Raw genomic sequence first — 15,983 nt, 5'->3', positions numbered from 1 at the left:
AGATAGGGTTGAATTTTGCCACCTAAGTAAAGTCAAGATCCTGTAAGCCTATGCAGGAGCAGTGGTGAGATTTCTTTTCTTGAGATTCTGTAGCCTCCAAACCTCTGACAGGTGGGAGAGTGGTCAATAACAGGTGATGGATGATAAGTTGATGGGAGGCATCGTTTTTAAAGTACAGTCCACAACCTTCATACAGGCTGCAAATAATGAGGGCATTGGGAAGGATAGAGAGCAAGGGAACCCATGTGGAGAAATGGTTGCCATGGGGTGAGAGTGGCTCCATGTCTAAATGATAACTCTGTGCAGATGTTACTGCGGTCACTGAAGTGAAAGACAGAAAGCTTCTGTTCCCACTGGATGGAAGGAGGAGGTCAAAACTAAACTAGTCCCACTTTCCTATGTTTGGCCCAATTCCCTCTAAACTTTTCCTATTCATGTACCTATCCAAATATCTTTTAAATGTTGTAAGCACTTTAATGACCTTGTGAGGTCTTGTAGAGTAAAGAGAATCCTTGAATGCCTAACACCAATAAGGAATGATGTAAGGTGGCTGGTTCTTTCATCAGGAAGAAGCAGTTTCACATGGAGCCTCAGCGTCACCTATGCACGAAGTCTATGGTCAATCAAAAGTATTCACTTCACTGACAAGAGCTGTTAATAATGACATCAAGGGATTTGGGATATAGTATAGAAGTACATTGCAGAGCACGTGAGACAAGTGTGGCACTATGTATTTCTGACATCACAGAACAACTGCACTTATAATTTTAGGGAATGGAGAAGCACAGAAGGTGATGGGTTTTACATTATTGTAGTTATGCAGTTCCGTCGATTGCCTCCTTTCTGCGGTGGAGAAGTGTGAGTGTTCCATTGACCTGAGCGTGATGTCATCAGGAGTTCTCAATGCCTAGTAGAGCTATCCATATGGTAAGGTCAGAGGGGAGAAACCAGACAACGCCCAATCAAAAACAAGGCTTCACTGATCCAGATGGAAGATATTCATGCGATATCAAAGGTTAAGTCAGCAGACGAAGTCTGCAGCAGGGCAATCCTCAGTCATTGAAGTTTCCTTGCCACTGGAACTGCATCTAACTTCTGTCATGGACTGTGCGTCTGTTGATGGGCAACAGCATTCCCAAGTTAAAAGATATCCTTTCCAAAGCATCTATCTAAAGGAATTCAAGCGCCCTTCAAGAACACCTGTCGGCTAGAGGAACTACAGAACAGGAACCTGGGAAAAGAATGCCAGCTATGGGGTCTCTTATGCTGATGGTTGCCTAGCAACCTAAGGTGGATTTAACTTCCGCTTCAAACACTTGGAGGCAAGGAAGGAAAAGTAGGGCTGCAGTCAGGCTGCTTGATCTCTCTCTCTCTCTCTCTCTCTATTTTCCTGTTGAAATCTAAGAACCGAATAAAGTCAACAGCACAGATTTTGGACCACCTTGTAAACCTTGGAAGACTTTGATAACAAGATCTTTCATTTGTATGTGACTATCAGTAATTCAATTTTTTCAACTTGATAAACAGTAGACCATGAGAATTCATCAACTTCTTTCTTTTGTTTTACAGACCATTGGTCAATGAAAGTGGTTCTTTCCTTCTTTTTAAATACAAAGTTATTCTTTCCTATGTGTGTGTGAAAATATTTTTATTTGGGATTAAAAGGGAATATTGCAATTTTGGTTATATATTAGATATTAATCAATGCTGCGTGTTTTAAGGATAAATTCATACATTGAACAGATTGTTTTGGGTTTATTTGAGAAGTCAATTCCTCAGGAAAACAATTGGCCATTTTGTTGATTGATTTTAAATAGTTATATAAATCATGTGATTTATGGAATAATGGGGTTTAATTAACAGCACATTCCTCCCATCATAGTTGTAACACTGGTGCATCTTTGATGCAGATACAGTATCAGCCACATGGAATGTATCTCCCATCCACTCTCCTTTTCACTAGAGAAAACAAACTCAGAGGTTAGAGCACACATTGACATTTGGAACCTTCAATTTTCAATGGCCATCAACTTGCTTATGTTGCCTACATTTGCTGCAGTGGTTTATTGGAACATCCTTACACCAAGTTGTCTCTTCTATGCTTCACACTCGACAACCTCTCCAAATTTATAAACCTTTGTCCATCTGAAGCTCAGCCTTCCTGCTTGACAACTCCACTGTAATTCATGGCTGCCAAATCCAGCCACATTCATCCACTGGTGAGGTCTCACCACAACAGATGATATCCTGTGAAACTCTTGTACTAAATAGGAATTTTAAAAAATTTAACCAATTTTCTAATCTACCTGTTCAGAGGTATTATTACACACCTCGAGAGCACAGGGGTAGGGACACTATCACTATACCACAAGAGGGCCGCCCTCAATAGGAAGTTTTAAAAGACCAACAACATTGCTTTCATTCAGCTACTGAAAAGTTCAGTTGCCTAAACCTTTTACTTTCTTAGCATTCCTGATCCCCTGAAGTATTTGCATGGATGCAGGAAGAATTAAGAGATACTTCTTTCATATTCCTCTATCATTTTACTGGCCCCTGCAACTTCAAGCCCCATGCTACAAATCTGATTGAACTCACATTGTGTTAGGAAGAGTAGTGTGTTTGACAATGATAGTAGAGTATCAGCAATTCAAGTCACATCAGGGAGCATAAGAGTAAATAGTTAAACTAAAAGGACTATCTATGAATACATTTATCTTATCAAAAAAGAGTTTAATGAATTAGTGCAACAGACAGAGATGACTAGATTTGATATAGGTGCCATTGCTCAGATACCATTACAAAGAATTTGATATTAGGGAGGTAATATTCCAGGGTGCTTGGTCTTTACAAAAGGTATGGAAATTGAAAATGAGATGGCATGACCCTGCCAATAAAGGATAAAATAGAAGGAATAGTAAAACATAATTCTAATAAATTAGTAAAAGCATGGTCAGCATGGGGGGAGCTCATAAATAGCAAAGGACAGAGAATACTGGAGTGAATCAATTATAGGTCCCATAACTGTAATTATAATGTTGAATGGAATTCAAATTTGAAAATTATGGAGTATATAACAAAGCTAATGCATAATCCTGTAGGAATTTTATCTTTCACTGGACTTGCCAAATCAAATTGGCAAATGTGGCAAATTGGAGATGAGTTTGCAAATTTACTTGAGACAATTTTCTGGAACAATATGTTGTGTAACCAGTGAAGGAACAAAATATTTTAGATCTTGTATTAGTAATATGGGACTAATTGCCATCACAGTAAAGGATGCTGTGATGACAGAATTTCATACTGAATTTGAGAATGTTGTTGTACTTTAAACAACCAGTTATGATTGTTAGGAAGTCAACTTGGCTGAGGTAGATTGTGAAATTTAAAGATAAGATAACACATAGTAAAGGCAAGCATTTAAATATAACTAGCAGAATTTTCCCTGCATTTGAACAATCTGGTGAGAAATTTGGAAAATATAGCGAGAACGGAGATGTCAACAACAAGAGGTTTGCTTTTCTCCTTAAGGTTTCAATTTAGATGAGTACCTCACTAGCATGCAGCAAGGACTGTATTTATGTGCATTTGCATCTCATTAATTAGACCATTAGGTGGAGGATCAGAAGTAGGTTACTCTGCTCTGTCATTCAATGAGATCATGGTTGATCTGATAATCCTCAACTCCGCTTTCCTGCTTTTTCTCCATAAATCTTGGTTTCCTTACAGATTAAAAATCTACCTTAGTATTGAATATTATAAATGACCCAGCCTCACAGCCCTCTGTGAGAAAGTATTCCACAGATTCACAACCCTGTAAGAGAATAAATTCTTCCTCCTCTCTGGGCAACTTATTCTGTCCATTTGTGGCCCTAGACTCTTCAAAAAAAGGAAACAGCATTTCTGCTTCCACCCTACCAAGTTCTCGAAGAATTTTATACATTTCAATAATGTTACCTCTTATTCTTCTATACTCCAATGAGTTTGGGCTCAACCTGCTCAATCTCTCCTCCATATCTTGGATCAGTCTTGTGAACCTCCTGTAACACCCCCGTATATTTTTTCTTTGGAAAGGAACTCAAAGTGTTCACAATATTCCAACTGTGGCCTGATTAGTGCCTTTTACAGTTTTAGCACAATCTCCCTATTCTTTATACCCAATCCCCTTTGAAATAAACACCAACATCCATTTACCTTCCCTGTTACCCACTGAACACGTACGGTAGCTTTTTGTGACTCAAGTACAAGGACTCCCAAATCTCTGTATGCTGTCGCTTTCTGCAGTCTTCCTCGATTTAAATAATATTCAGCTCCTTTATTCTTCCTGTTAAAATGCATAACATCTCATTTTCTCACATTATTTTCCATCTGCCAAATTTTTGCCCTCCTGCATTACCTGGCGATATCCCTCTGCAAACTCTTTGTGTCAAACTCACAACTTGCTTTTCCATCTATTATAATTATCCACAAATTTGACTGTTATACATTCACTTTCCTCATTCAAGTTATTGTACATTGCAAACAATTGTGGCTCCAACATTGATCCCTGTGACATACCACTAGTTACAGGTTGTCATCTGAAAATGGCTCCCTTATCTCACAAAGAAGAAGAACAAAGAAAATTTACAGCCCAGGAACAGGCCCTTTGGCCCTCCAAGCCTGAGCCGATCCAAATGAACTGTATAAACTTGTCAGTCAATTCCTAAGCATTTGTATCCCTCTGCTCCGAACCTACTCATGCATCTGTCTAGATGCATCTTAAATGAATCTACCATGCCTGCCTCTACCGCCTCTGCTGGCAACGCGTTCCAAACGTCCACCACCCTCTGTATGAAGTACTTGCCATGTGTATCCCCCTTAAACTTTCCACCTCTCACCTTGAAAGCATGACCTCTGGTTATTGAATCTTTCACCCTGGGAAAAAGCTTGTCTCTATCCACCCTGTCTATACCCTTCATAATTTTGTAAACCTCAATCAGGTCTCCCCTCAATCTCCTTTTTTCTAGTGAAAATAAACCTAACCTACTCAACCTCACTTCATAGCTAGCACCTTCCATACCAGGCAACATCCTCGTAAATCATCTTTGCACCCTCTCCAAAGCGTCTACATCGTTTTGGTAATGAAGCGACCAGAACTGTACACAGTATTCTAAATGCGGACGAACCAATGTCCCAACTCTCTGTCTTCTATTATTTAGCCAATCCTCTATCAATGCTAATATACTACCTCCAGCACCATGAAGTAGGTGCTGAAGGTAATATATGAGCATTGATATTAGTCATCTAATTTGAAGTAGTCTAATATCTGGTAGCTTATGAAATGCCTTTTGTAAATCCACTGCTTCTCCTTTATCTATCCTTCTTGTTATCTCCTCAAGAGTTTTAATAAATTTGCCAGGCTTGATTTCCCCTTTGTGAAGCCATGCTGACTCTTCTTGACTCAGACAGTCAGCAGGCAGTGCCATTGTCTCTCCTGGCAGTCCAAGAAAAAGAGAACAACCCTCTGGGAATCCATGAAGTGGAATGGTCATTTACTTTCTTCTGCCTTTTTTTTTGGATTGTGGATGAGCAACAGACAGTCTCAAGCTTGCATGTTAAATTATGTGCAGATGACATTAAAAATAACATTAGTGGTATGAATGCTATATGGTCTTGTCACTGGTGAGCACCTCTGCCTCTGCTGACCTGAGAACTGTATGAGTAGGGTGCCATGAAGCCTAGATATGTAGTACCAATGAGAGCAGACAAAGATTGCATGAGAAAAGTTGTCAGAGTTCATGAACGGAAACCCTCCATGAAACTCAATAAAGTGGTTGACTCTTTGCCAAAATATGGGAAGCTTCAGTCATAATTCACAATTCTCAATGAATATACTTTCCCTAAATGAATGAAATCTCCAGAGGGAAAAAAGTATGTCATTGAGGCTAATTATAAGATTTAAGGATTAAGATCAAAAGAAGAGGCTGACTATGTTGCTAACCAGTATAGTTAGCCTGAGGATTGGGACAGATTTTAAAATCAGCATTGGATGAAAATCAGAACTGAAAAAAAGAGTCTTACTGGACACAAATCATTAACTTTGCTTCTCTCTCCACAGATGCTGTCAGACCTACTGAGTTTCTCCAGCATTTTCTCCATTTGTTTAAGACATTGCCTTTCTGCGAGCACAGTCCAATGAGGAGATGGGGCAGAACAAGCATGTTGCTGGCTGAATGAAAGGCCTTGTAGTGATGTCCTGCTGGTGAGCAGGAGAATGTAGTGATGTGTCAAGTTGAAAGTTGATGTGTGATGATGTTAAAATAATTTATGGGCTGTTCTATAAGGTAATGGTTCTGAAAAAGTTAGCAATTGAGCTGTACTGAGCTCCACCCAGTCTGATGATGTTATTGCTGCCTCGGGGTGACAAATCAGTTGGAGTTTGGCAAAGGGAGGGGTCATATGTTTCTCCCCTAACTTTTGTTAGTAATAGCTAATAACAATTAATGCAATCTATGAATAAACTACACCTTGACATCTAAGACTCTTCTGCTTGAAACTGATTTGTGGTATACCCTCTACTACAGATGACTGAATAACTAATTAGGAAGGAGGATTGGCAACAGCAGTCTATCCCAATCACAAACCACCAGCAATTGGTATCTCGACATCACACCAGAATATCTCGTTGCATCAGCAATGTGCATCACTTTATAATACCACATGCTGGCAGTGGCAGACATGTCATGTAAAGTTTAGAAGAGATTAACAGTGAAAATAACTAAGAAAAACTAAATGAAACAAAGAAAATGTTTTTGTAGACAAGTGAGTCATCACTTTAAGACCATTACCATATCATGAAAGGATTAGCAGGCCCACTTGCAGCTATTTTTAAACAGTTGTCAATCAGCCTGGGCACATGGTAATGGTAATAACTTAGTAACCGTTCCCCGAATCAAAAAGGCAGCCAGACCCGGAGGAAAGATGCGCAGAGAAGCTTGTCATAGTTGTCAGCAGTAATTCGTCAAAAGGATGGACATGTTATTTTATGGCAATGTGCTGTATCAACATCATACCTGCGGCATGTGCCAGCAGCTGATTCAGCAAACACACAGAATGTACTTCAACCAAAGGACCATGTTTGAAAGTCTGAGGGGAGTAATCCTCAGTCAAGTCAGGGGGATTACTGTCAACCAAGGAGTCTCTGCACAGTCAGTCATGGGCATCTGATATTAATCCAAAGATTTGGACATAGTTAGGGTGTCAGACTATGAGTTCGTTCCCATCACTGTCTGGGAAGTAGGCCACTGTCCTGCACATCCAGTACAACAAATCAGTCAGGAACAGCATAGACATTCATCAGGAATCTGATCATTTATCCGTTTGTCCCTCTCAGTGAATTATGGAACTGGGCCATGGTCAGTCCAGAACAATGATGAGATGTTATGCTATGCTGGGCTTGAGGGAAAGAGTAAGCAGTCCCTTAGAGGGGTTTGATCATGGTATGACACTAAGGATGGGTAGCCTTGTATCTCGATTTTTGAGGCTGCAGTTGCGATTATCATGAAATTGAGATAGGTATTTTTGTAAAATAGCAGTAAATTTATGAATATGCATTTCTGTTTTCAATGAAGAGTCATTTCTGCCACCTATGTGCCTTCAGAAGCTTTTCTTTATTAATTCCCTTCCATTTTGTGTATGGTGAAGGACTATTCGTGGTTTGCAGTGACTGAACTGGAAAACAATGGGGATTTAAATATGGCACCGGCGGCATAAATCCTGATAGATGTCATCATTCCTGCTGCTGGGAAGTGCTGGTTAGGGTATGAACGGATGCCACAGACGCATGGTGCACACATAATGAGGTAAGCAGCAAAGAATTGCGTAAGACAACTTGTTAGAGCTCAAGAGAAATACTTCTAAATCGAAATTTAGCTGATAGTTGAGAAAATTCAGCTAGAATATACAGACAATTTTAATTTTAAAAGGCTGGAATTAAGAGTCTAATGATGACCATGAATCCATTGTCAATTGTGGAGGAAAATCCACCTGCCTCACTAATGCCCTTTAGAGAAGGAGACTGTCATCTTTACTTGGTCTGGCCTACATGTGATTCCAGACCCACAACAATGTGGTTGACTTTTAACTGCCCGCTGGGCAATAAATGCTGGCTGAACCAATGATGCCCTCATCACGTGAATGAATAAAACAAAATTGTGAATCCTTGCATTCAGAAGTCATAACAGATAGAATGGTTAAAGGAACATTTGATCAGTCTTTGTCAGGTCTCTTACAGTCCAAAGACAATTGAACTTTAGAGAAAGCTGTTCAAATTGTGTTTGGAGCAGAGGTCAGGAAGAATTATAGTCAAACCCTGACTGGAGATGAACAGCCTTATCACAGAGCAACAGAACCTATTAACCTGAACACACCTCTCTCCCTTTCCTGCAAAATCCTTTCCCCTATTTCTAATCTGGGTCCTGAGTCAGTCCTTTGATCTTGGGCCTCTAGTGGGTTTAGCTTTGTAAGCTGTCATGGCCTCTGCAGTCATTCTGCCATTCAAAAGAGCTGCTGAGCTCTAATCAACCAGCAGTGTTTGACGAATTAGTGTGTTTCTACCCATCACAACAAAGGCCTGTTGCTGGCCACTTAAGTGTTTGAGTGGAGTGTCACTTAATACCGATGGCCTTCCTGGAGGAGGCAGTGTGACTCAGACTCTCTAGTCAGGCGAGTACCACAAAGTGTCCATAAGTTCCAGCCTGAGACTTGGGATTCACTCTGAATACAGTAGAGCTGACAACTTTAGCATGATACCATCTGAGATTTGCAGGTGGTCCTGCATTTAGATATTCCCCTTAATGCTTCTTATATGTGAAATTAATGTTGGCAATAGCAGCTACCAGTGAGACTTGTTGACAGAATACAATATCTGTTATTGTTTCACACTAAATTTAACAGACAATTGCAAAGAAAGAAAGAAAAAGATTGGAACTTTGAGAGGAGAAGGAGATTCCTGAAGTGGAATTGAGATAGCAATACCAAATAAAGTACTGAAGTTGTGAACTACTCCTGGAGGAAGTCTGAATGCAACAGTTTGGCAAGGTACAAAACTACACAAGTCACTGATGTTTCCTGCAAACTGTTAAGTTTATCATTCATTCTCCAAAATTAGAGCTCAATCTCTCCTCTAACTCCTGCTGACTGAAACTCTTTTTGTCCTGGTTTAGTTAAGTATATGGATGTAAGAAGTAACTTCTAGCATATTTTTCCAATGCTGAGGTGACTTGAATCATTTGTCAATTTAAAAGTGCCCAATGCTGTTGCTGAGCATAAAAGGGAAAATATTATTTTTCTTCATACATGCATGTGTGCAATGACATGCACAAATAACATTTTGTTTATCTTCACTCCATTTTTCTTGGTCATTTGCATGTTGGGTCATTATATTATTATAAGATGTTATTTGGCTATTGTATATTCATTATTATGTGTTCATTTTGTCTAACATTTGCATAATTAATAGTTTTGATGTGTATTGATGAATTTCAGATCAAGGTTCTGTTACACTCTGGTGAAAAGATCTATGTAACAGATGGACAAAAAGAAACTCTTGGATCATTTTTGAAAAATAAAAATTCTGATCAGCTGTATGCAGCATTCGATAAATGAAGAATATATCTGATATGAAGGCCACGAGAGCATTTCTAGTTGCTGCTCTTTTTGATCTTAAATTTCCCTCATTTGCTGTACTGATGTGCAATTTGAAGTTCATTTAACTTTTGTTTTCTGTTCCTTCATATTGCAGATGCTGCATGACTTTTTGCAATCAAATAGTTCAGTGAATTAGAATTAATAAAAGATCTTGTAATTTCTGCTTCAAAATAGTTTAAAAGTTGAATGCTGATGCAATTGAAGGAAATGAATTAGAAAAGTTATCGAGCTTGACAGTGCCACTGAATTAACATACATCATTAAAGTAACAATTATTAAGGCCCTGTGGGAGAATGATTGTGAGGCCTATACTCTGAGTGGCAATTTTTAGAATGACTACTGTCATGTTAAAAATGGTAGTCCAAGCATGAAAACTCCCTTGGGCGATATTAATGCCAGTTTACATATTCTAATGTAGAGTGACACTGATTAAATGCTTAGTGTGTGAACTGAAAATGCTGATTGAGCCAGATATTGTGAATCAAATCCAATTAACTGAAGTCACACAATACCCTTTAAAAATATGTAAACACCCAGTGCTATGTCACATACAAACTAGACCTTATTCCTGCAGATTTATGCCAATATGGTGCAGGAAAACGAATCCTTCATTGCCATTCATTCACTGGATGTGGACTTCACAGGTAATAGTGTCATTTATTTTTGATCCTTGGTCTATCTTAAGCTGCCTGTAGTAAACCATTGAGAGACATGCTCACGACATCCTCACTAAATCATGAAGCCCAATGAATCTTTCTCTAGTGTTTGGTTGCCGACTGAGATTCATCACCATTTTGAGACTCCTGTGTGACCACCACTGTGCAGAATGGAGAATCTGAAGATACAGACCAGAGTCCAACAAAGTTATGTGATTGCCCCATCTCAGTCATCATCCTGCTCTGAGATAACTTACCTGGCCAGATATGTCCAAGAACACTGCAAAATGCGAAAGAAGAAATTGTGGGGTCCCTGGCTGATATTTTTGCAATATTAGCCAAGGTGTAATCCTGGAAAACTGAAGAGTAGCGAATGTTGTGCCATTATTCTGCAAAGAAAAGCCTGGGAACTATGGTCCAGTAAGCTTAACATCTGTGGTGGGTAGGTTACTTGAGAAGATTCTGAGGGATAAGATATACATGCAAAGACAGGGTTGGATTAGGAGTAGTCAGCAAAGTCGGCTTTGTGAGTGGGAGATCATGCCACACAAATTTGCTAGAGTTCTTTGATGAAGTGACCAGGAAGGTTGACCAGGGCAGCGCAGTGGATGTAGTCTTTCAGGAAGGTCATTGATAAGGTTCCACATGGTAGGCTGCTCTGGCTGGTTAGATTGCATGGAATCCAGGGTGAACTGGCAAATTGGATACAAAATTGGCCTGATAGTAGGAAGCAGAGGGTAATAATGGAAGGATGCTTGTCAGACTGGAGGCATGTGACTAGAGGAGTGTCTCAGGGGTCAGTGCTGGACCCACTACTGTTTGTTATCTATATCAATGATTTGGATGAGAATGTACAAAGCATGATTAGTAAGTTTGCTGATGATACTAAAATAGGTGGTATCGTGGACAGTGAGGAAGATTATTAGAAACTGCAACAGGACCTCGATCAACTGGGGAAGTGGGCCAAGAAATGGCAAATGGAGTTTAACGTAGATAAATGTGAGGTCTTGCATTTTGGAAAGTCAAATCATGGTAGAAATTTCATGGTGAATGGTAGGGCCTTAAGGAGTGTAGTGGAACAGAGGGATCTTGGAGTTCAGGTTCACAGTTCGCTGAAAGTGAAGTCACAGGTAGACAGGGCAGTGAAGAAGGTTTTTGGCACACTGGCCTTCATCAGTCAGGGCATTGAGTATAGATTAGGAAGTTACGTTGCAGTTATACAGGACATTGGTGAAGCTGCGCTTGAAATATTGTGTTTGGTTTTGGTCACCTTGTTCTAGGAAGGATATTAGTAAACTGGAAAGATCTCAGAAAAAAATTATACAGACATTGGTGAAGCTGTGCTTGAAATATTGTGTTTGGTTTTGGTCACCTTGTTCTAGGAAGGATATTAGTAAACTGGAAAGATCTCAGAAAAAAATTACAAGGATGTTGCCAGGACTCGAGGGTCTGAGTTATAGAGAGAGGTTGGACAAGCTAGGACTTTTTTCTTCAGAGTATTGGGGACTTAGGGGGACCTTATCGAGGTGTATAAAATCATGAGAGGCATGGATAGGGTGAATGCACTCACTTATTTCCCGTGTAGGGATATTGAGGACTAGAGGGCATCATTTTAAGGTTAGAGGGGAAAAAAATAAAAGGGAACCTGAGGAGCAACATTTTTACACAGAGGGTGGTACACATAGAATGAGCTGCCATTGGAAGTGGTTGAGGTGGGTACATTAACAACATTTAAAAGGCATTTGGACAAATACATAGATAGGAAAGGATTAGAAGGATATGGCCAAGTGCAAGGAAATGGGGTTAGCATGGACTGACATTTTGGTCGGCATGGACCAGTTTGGGCTGAAGGGCTAGTCTCCGTGCTGTAGGACTCTATGACTCTATAACTCTATGACAATGTGATTAACAGGAGAGTGGAATGAAAAGTGGTACTTAGTCATTTGAGGGGACATGGATGTTTTGGCATCTCTGCAGGAGAGGTTCCCATCTTTCCATGGGAGGACTCAGGATTCTCTACTCATTTAGGGTGAGGAACCTAATGTTGTGTATCCCTCCACCCATATGGGATCGCTCTGCCTTGTTGTGGGCTATCTTCTCCTGGAATGAGAGTAAGGGAGAGATTGAATGGTAATCAAAGTGGATAATACAACTCTTAGTGTTGATACAGATTAACAGAAGTTGCACTGGGTGAATGAGTAAGAGGTGCAGAGGACATTTGGATTATCATTAAGAGTGTTGGTGGGGTGGGTGGTGGTGGTTGACAATGGGTGAGATAAGATGTTGCAGGCCATAATGAGACTGGCAGAATGAGTCTTGGTGGGTGCTGAGTGTAGCAGCAGAGACAGAGTGACTGTCAGGTGGCAGAGAGAAAGTTGTGATAGTTACCCTGCATGTTAAGGTTCTTGCAGAACTGTTGACTATTGCTTTATATCACAGAGATGGCACTTACCCGTATGGCTTTTTCAGACCAAGTTGCCAGATTCTGGTGGCTCAGCCTCCTCTACCAGTCCTCTGGGAAGTTTCAGCCCATTGTTTTGCACAAGCTCCTTCAGGTCCCTGTTGGAGAATTATCATGCATCCTCCCTGTTTTCCAACATCTTCTGCCAGTGTCCTTGAGTGAAGCAGCTTTGGAACACTAATGTTCATCCGGTTGCATAGCAGCCTTTAAAAAAAAATGGAATGGCTGCAAGGGATGCTAATCTTTCAATGGATACCTGTAGATTGTTGATATGTTCTGGGAATAACACATGGTGAGATGGAGCTGGAATTGGACATGATGGATGCCACAGGGGCAGGATAAGTAGATATTAAGCTGTGTTTGGTAAGATACAGTGAGAAAACTTCATAGGGGCCTTGCAGAGAAACACCTTTCAAAAATCCCAACGCAATTCATATTTTGACAGAAAGGTTAAGATTCATCTTATAAAGTGTTTTGTACCTGATTGTTATTATGTAAAATCTAATCTTGTTTAAGACAAGTGCTTCCGTTTATTAGAGTATCTCATGTTTTTCCTCTACGCAAACAAAGGTTTTCTATAAAGCCCATCAGAAAAGGAGGATGGTGGTGGCCAACTACCTAACCATATGTTGGCAGTGGTTGGCATTGACAAGGTAGTCAACAGTGTAATCTGTAACTTAATTTAGTTGTAGAGAATGAGTTTATTCACTTAACCCAGCAGAAATGAGCAGTTACAACTTTAAGATTGACTCAGGCAGACAGTCAGCAGCTGTAGGAGATGGTGAAAGTGAGGACTGCAGATACTGCGGACTAGAATCAAGATTAGAGTGGTGCTAGAAATGCACAGCAGGTCAGGCAGCATCTGAGGAGCAGGAAAATCGACGTTTCAGGCAGGAGCCCTTCATCAGGAATCTGATGATGGGCTCCTGCCCAAAACGTTGATTTTCCTGCTCCTCGGATGCTGTCTGACCTGCTGTGCTTTTCCAGCACCACTCTAATCTTGAGCAGTAGGAGATGAGCAATCAAGCAGCTTGCAGCACAAATGTTTATGGTCAGTTCTTACAAGGCAGAATCTATAGTCAAGGGTAAAAGAATTTCTAATTTGGTATGAGAAATGTAGAAGCATGATCTAGAAGTTACGTAGTGCCAGAACACCAGTCACACCTTATAGTTACAAATTGCATTGAGTGCCAGTGCAGAGGTCACCCAGTGAGCAAGGAGGGATCTGAGACTTGGTGAGCGAAGTTCTAAACCTTGATGACCACAGGGAATATTTTAAAGAAAAGATGCAGTTTCAGGTTGAGAAAGCGAGAAGTACAACACATACTTACAAGTCAGAGCAAGTGTTTTGCCCCAGTGAGATGACACCATGAGGCATGATTGTCATAAGTCGATAAATGTGGATCTGGAAAAAACACAGCAGGTCAAGCAGCAGCAGAAGAGCAGGAGAGTCGACATTTCAGGCAGGACCCTTCAACATCTGCACTCTTCACTTTCTCCATGATTGTCATCAGGAATATTGAAGAGAATGGAAATAATTGAAACTGAGGTTGCAGCACCAGGAACATCGCAAAGCAGAATTTAAAGCAATCAAGGGGCAAATTAAAAGCCTGAGCTGATAATCGAAAAAGAAAGTGAACAGACAATTGAAGCTGCAAGAAGAGTAAAAGATCCATAACTGACATCACAGTTAAGGCAAGAAGAATGTGTTCATTTGGTCAAGCAGTTAAAGTGAATGGAACCTTCATTGAAATTTAAAGGCAATGGACATTATTGGAAGCAATATGGACAGTATGAATCATATAAGGAAAGCTTTTAAGTAAATGGCTTTAATCTTTAAAGCCATAGGAAGCAGGACTTATTTGGTAAAAATGGGACAAAAACTGGAGATTATCCATTAGGCTGTGAGATTATAGAAATTGTTAATTTTCTTTTGTAATGATGCAGGAGGTCTCTATTTAACTGCTGAAGGAGGGAAATGTCCATTTGGTCAGAAAGATAAGGAAAGATACTCGTGTAAATAACACAGGGAAGCAGCATCAGCATACTGAGCATGTAAATCTTTTAACGATACTGACATGAATAGAGAGCTGTGTGGCAGACAGGATACCAAGAGTAGGAATAAACTGGTCTTTTTCAAAAAACAAAGGGAAAGGAGTGGGTCATTGAGCCCATCAAGCCTGCTCTACCATTCAATAAGATCATAGCTGATCTGTGGCCTAACTCCACATGTCCACATTGGGTCACGATCTCTTGATACCCTTGTTAATAAAAGCTTGTCCATCTCAGATTTAAATTTAATAATTGAATTAGCATCAACCACCATTTCAAGAAGTGAGTTCCAAACTTCCACTATTCCTTGCATATGGAAGTATTTTCTAACATCTCTCTCCTGAATGGCCTGACCCTAATTTTTAGAGTATGTACCTTAGTTCTATAATCTTCAAATATGGAATATAGTTTAACTTTATTTCCCCTGTCTTTCTGTTAATATCCTGAAAACCTCAATTAGATCATGCTTAATCTTCTAAATTCTAGAGAATAAAGACCTAATTGTCTAATCTCTCCTCCTAATTTATCCCCTGAAGTCCAGATATAACCCTTATAATCTAATGTTGAATTCTTTCCAAAGCATCCTTCCTAAGGTGTGTTGCCCAGATCTGCACACAGTATTCCAAGAAGGGTCTAACTCGGTTTTGGAATAACATCTGCATCATTATACTTTGGAACTTTAGATTTGATGGGCAGCATTCAGTTTGCTTTCTTGCCCATTTGCTCAGAAGATGTGTCGTTTCTGGTCTTGTCAGTTTAATATCTGATATTTCCCTTTCCTGGGATCATAAATTTAATAGATTTATGGAGCAGAAGGATGGACTAGGGGCTTGCTCTGTCTATTCCATGCATCAACCAGGTAGTGCAATACCTCCAGGAATTTAGGGATAAAAGGATCAAAAAGGTATGGAAAGAAAGTAGGAAAACAGTACTGAATTGGATGATCAGCCATGGTCATCTTGAATGGTGAACAGGCTTGGAGTGTCAAATGGCTTAGTTGAAAAATGTCGTGCTGGAAAAACACAGCAGGCCAGGCAGCATCCGAGGAGCAGGAGAATCGACGTTTCGGGCATAAGCCCTTCTTCAGGAATGAGGCTGGTGTGCCAAGTGGGCTGAGATAAAAGGTAGGG

The 15,983-nt window shown here is 40.1% G+C and overlaps 1 non-coding gene across 1 annotated transcript; it reads left to right on the top strand.

Annotated features, from left to right (window-relative positions):
- Window positions 1-15,556: 15,556 nt before the first annotated feature.
- On the top strand, window positions 15,557-15,746 carry LOC122539718. Its single transcript, XR_006309162.1, has one exon. It is a non-coding gene; the product is annotated as a U2 spliceosomal RNA (small nuclear RNA).
- The last annotated feature ends 237 nt before the right edge of the window (window positions 15,747-15,983 follow it).

This window comes from Chiloscyllium plagiosum, chromosome 2 (assembly GCF_004010195.1).
Source record: "Chiloscyllium plagiosum isolate BGI_BamShark_2017 chromosome 2, ASM401019v2, whole genome shotgun sequence".
NCBI classification, from domain to species: Eukaryota; Metazoa; Chordata; class Chondrichthyes; order Orectolobiformes; family Hemiscylliidae; genus Chiloscyllium; species Chiloscyllium plagiosum.
The sequence above is the reverse complement of the archived record's forward strand: the minus strand, read 5'-3'. Positions and strand labels throughout refer to the sequence as shown.